Source organism: Solanum pennellii, chromosome 3 (genome assembly GCF_001406875.1).
Source record: "Solanum pennellii chromosome 3, SPENNV200".
NCBI lineage: Eukaryota > Viridiplantae > Streptophyta > Magnoliopsida > Solanales > Solanaceae > Solanum > Solanum pennellii.
The window spans coordinates 56,839,603-56,844,991 of NC_028639.1; positions in this window are offsets into that span (position 1 = coordinate 56,839,603).

Genomic DNA, 5,389 nt, shown 5'->3' on the forward strand with positions numbered 1-5,389 from the left:
GGGGGGGGGCTGGCCGGTGGGGGGAAGGTCAAGGATCATGTGAAAAAATAAAAATTTTGAAATTGAAAATATTTTTTTAAATTGATATTTTTCCAAAAAAAAAAATGTAATTTGAAATTGGATGAGAGCTATGGAAAATGTTTTCTTTAATTTTTGAAGGGAAGTCATTTTCCTTAATTTTGAGGAAAATGAGTTGATTTGGAAAACATTTTCCAAAACTTTTGTCCCAACCAAACATGGGAAAATTGGAAAACATTTTCTGGAAAATGTTTTCCTTCATACCAAACACACTCTAAATGAGTAATTTTAAAATTTTGGATTTATTATATTAAACTAATGATATACCAGAATTATCATCTATTATTGCTCCTCAAGTCAAATATTAGAGAAGTTAAAACGAATGGAAAACTTGATTAAAAAAATGTTACACGTTCCATTCGAATGTGCTTGTCAATTTACAATCTAGATATAACTAGGTAAAGGTAAATTGTTCGTATTTTATGCGGTGGTGAACTAAGTCAATAATTTAATTTTAAACATTTGATAACATAAGTATTTTCGAGAGGATATAACCCTATGATAAATTTTCAAGAATATTTTATTCAAAGAAGATATAAAATGTTTTTTAATATGAAAACGAAAAAGATTTGATTTTAAGTTTTTATGAATTTTTTAAATTAATTTCTCATTTTATTATAGTTGTTCATCACCAAAGTCTTTCGAAAAGATATGTTATTATTTCATATTCTATATTTGTATTTTTAAAAAGTGGTACAATTTTTTTATTCATCTACTGCGAGAGTTTTTCTCCTATTCAAGGTCTCTATATACAAAATCTAAATATTATACATCTTATATAATAAGTTGTGCATTTGATAAGTTTATTAAATTATAAAAACACATCTCTTGGATAAAATGATATAACAGATTTCTCTCAAATAATTTTGACTAAATGATGTCTTGACAAGTCCCTTATTCAAAATCATACGTAGTCGATGACACTACTTTGATAGACAAAAGACATATTTTGTTGTTTATGTTTCGATCAATATGGTCAAAACTTTATTTTTTGGGACTTTTAATCTAATGTTTATAAGAAGATAATTATTTCTTTAATATTTGATTTATAAAGATTCATCTTACTTTGAGGGGTAATTCATTGACTACAACCCAATATTTGAGCCCCAAATATTTGATTAAGGTTGATTACAGTACATACTATCCTACTACATTCCTTAATTTTTTGGATGTCACTAATCAATTGAATGTTCGATAAGATAGTAAGTTGAATAAATAAAACTCCAAGGTAGTGTGGAGTCATCATAACTTTTGAACACTCAAAGTCCCTTCTTTGACATCTCATGGATTTTTTAACCACTGAAAACTTATAAAGATCAAAGTAATTTATTTCACAAGTTTAAGAATTTTAATTTACATGACACCAATAGTCTAATGATTACATTAAACTCTTGATTAACATATCTTTACTTCAACATAATGATCAAAAGCATAAACATAAACAACAAAGTTTAAAACATATACTCAAAAACAAAAATTAATAAAATAAGCATAAATTAATGACGGTTAAAAACATACAATTTAATTATATTTCATTGAATGCATATTGTCAAGAAAATTATTTCATTCTAGTACCGGAGGTTTAAAGTAATAGATCCTCTCGCGGCAGAACAATTCTATTCACCTTTGTGTTGATACATAAACAATGGTGTCAGTGAGTCACTCAATAGAAGCAAAGTGCACAAATATTTTATTGTGCAGAAGAGGAAGAAGTTTAGAATTTTCCTTGTGTTAAAATGAGAGAAAATCCCCCAATTTATAGACAGTAAGGATAGCGTGAATAAATGCGCATTGTACCTTATCGGGAAGGTCAAAACTCTTTGGACAAGTCACAATATTTCATAAAAGTCACATTTTTTTTTATAAAAGTCACAACTCTTCATAAAAGTCTCAACTCTTCATTAAAGTTACAACTCTTCATAAAAGTTGCAACTCTTAGTAAAAGTGGCAACTCTTTGTAAAAGTCGCAACTTTTCATGAAATGAAAGATTAATTTTGAAAATAAATAAGTTAAAAGGGAATCCTGGTTTGTAGTGAGACCACATAGGCGGGCCTAGGGTTTTCTTTCATATAAATACTAGTTCGTTGCATGTGTATTTCACGCTAAGTAATTTTTTTTTAAAAAAAAGATATTAGATTAATGGGAAAGTTATATATAATAGCAAACTAATAACCTAAAATAAATGGAGTAGCTAAGATTTGATTTAATTGTGCTCCATAGCAAACGTTTGCAAAAAATTGTCAGGCGCCTCTCTCCCAAATATCTCGCTCGCCACTCTCCTCCATTCTCTCGCTCGCTTCCTCACTTTTTATACAAACACAAGTGTATAAAAATTGTTTCTAATTGTATAAAGCAGAGAAAATTGTATAAATGCATATATTTTTGTTTTCCTCTCTCACCTTTTCCAGATCTCGCTCGCCACTCTCCCAAATCTCGCTCGCCACCCTCGCCTTTCTCACTTATACAAACAGAAGAGAAATGTATAAATTGTGTTTCTGTTTGTATAAAGTGTGAGAAAATTGTATATACACATGCAAGTACATATATTTTCGTCCTATACACTTATAATTATACAATAAAAATACTCCCCTACCCAGTTTCTTTTGCCTTTCTCTCTTTCTCGTTTTATAAAATTTTCAAATTGTATCTAATTTTTCTCTTTCTCATTTTATACAATTCGATTCAATTGTATATTCTTTGTCAAGTCTCTTTTGTCTTTCTCTCTTTCTCATTTTATACAAATTCAAATTGTATATAATCTTTCTATACACTTATAATAATACAATTCGTTTTATACACTTCGTTTTTATACAGTTCTCTGCCCAAGTTTCTTTCTCTTTCTTGTTTTATACACTTCGTTTTATACAATTTGCTTCATCTGTATATGTATAGCAAATTATACAGTTTCTATGTTTGCTATAGAGCGCAATTATGCAAATTTTGCTATAGCATACAAATATGAATTTTTTATTTGCTATATGTGAAAGTTGCCCTAGATTAAATGTGCAATGAGTTATGTGAATTTTAAAAGCGAAGATTATATATATATATATATATATAAACACAACAATTTTAACGAATTAATCAAAATCACCTGAGAGGTAAACTACCACGAAATGGTTCTTTGACATTGTTGCCTCAATTTTGCAATCGGCTATAAGAATCTGTAGCTTTCAATTATATGATATAATTTGAATAGTAATACACTTATCTAAATTAATGTGCAAATCAATTGAAACTGCATCCTTTTTTTAAAATGTTAGTTGCATTATATAAAACATATAGAGTACATGAAAAGTTTTCTAACGGATGAAAATTAAAAGAATAAACAAATTTAATATTAATGGGATAAGTACTTATAATTATATAGTAAAAGATAAATTACACTAAGGGCTTGACAGCTTCATAACTTAACAGTAATATTTCACAATTTTAGGAAGTTAAAACGAAACACAAAATATTGAATAGAGGACAATTTTAAGAAGATGAAAAAGCTAGCAATTCCAAGACATTGAATATAGACTGTTGTAATTGTGTGATAATTAAAATATTACTCCTATTTAATTAGTGTAGATATTTAATTTATTACATCACGATACAGTAATTGTGTAACAATTTAAATATTACTACTAATTAGATTAGATACATTTATTTGTTTAATATTTTTATTAAGTTAAAGGGTAAAAAAGTAATTTAACTTTGAAAATTGAGCGTTTAACTTCTATTACAATCTAAAATTTATGTAAGTCTGATCTCATGTCTATATAAATATTTATCACAATATATTTTTATAAATACGCTAAAGCTTGTATTTAATATGTTTCTGTATAAAATTTACGTTTGCATCCAAAAGTAATTGAAAAGAAGGATTTCAAATATAGTCTTCTAGACTAAAATATCTAAATATATGTTTTTCTATACAAATACAAGGGTGAAAACTAATTCTTTTCATTTAACTTTCAGTTATTTGTTTGAAAAATAAGATATGTGGAATTATGTAAATTTAATTAAGATAATATAGCATCTGATGATATAAGGGATATCAAGGAACTCTTGCTCCAAATCTAAAAAGTGCATGTAAACATCACTAACTTGGATGCTTTTTTTTGGTACACTTTGAGCTGGTACTTAGGTGAATGCAATAAAAAATAGGTAAGCCACATAATATTTAGATATGAACATCATTATTATCTAAAATTATTTTCTTCCAAGGATTGTAGCTAGCTAGGTATGATATGAAACAGGAAAAACTGAGCTCTTATAAAGTAAACGGAATAAATTTAATGACAGAAAGATAAATGTAGCACCTTTTCGATGATCAATTTACATAACATAATTAAGTGAAATGACGAAGAAAGGAAGAAGAGAGATTTCATCTCACTTACCCAGAGTATGTAAATCAGTGAAAATGCGTTGAATTCCTTCAATAATTGCCTAAAAATTAAATATCAAAAGAAAATTTATCAAAACATGAACATGTATTAGTTACTTACTATGTTTGTTAGAAGGTCAACTTTGTGAAAAGATGAATTTTCACCTCCGTAAAGTTATTCAACATCCATTTCCATCACATTGCAAGCTCTGTATGAAGTTTTAGAATGTACACATACATTTTTCTCTGATAAAAAAATAAAAAAAAATAATGAAAGTGATTATTGATCCACTAGTGTATTTAGAGTGAAATGAAAGATTTATTTAATAGTCATGCATTTCTCTCATAAAGTCATAATTAATACCGTACAACTCTTCATTCACCCTCTTTTATAATAGAAGTGAACAACTATAGGTAATGGGAGAGTAATTTATACGGGAAGAAAATCAAAAGCCAAAAAACTGATGAAACAATATGATATAGTTATTATTTAATATTTAATTTATTAATAATTTATAACATTTTAATTAAATGTAGAGGTAAAACCGTAATTTGATTTTTTCCTAATATTTTTTTTAATTTATAGTAAGGGTAAAATCATAATTCAACTTCTAACTTTTTTTGTTCCCACTTATAATAATATATGAATAATAATAATAATAATAATAATAATATATATATATATATATATATATATATGATTAATTTTAAAAGAATTATTTTACCCTTGAATCAAAATTCTTTTTAAAGTATAACTACTATAACGTTGCACAAATATTCCTGCATTATTAATCTTTGTTACTGATAGATAAACATACCCAGAGTGTTTTAAAAGGGTAAATTAGTAACAACACCCTTCTTATTTATGATTACTTAATTTGTTAGATGAACATAGAGATAGTGAATATACTAGACATAGAAACATCAAAAACAGTAAA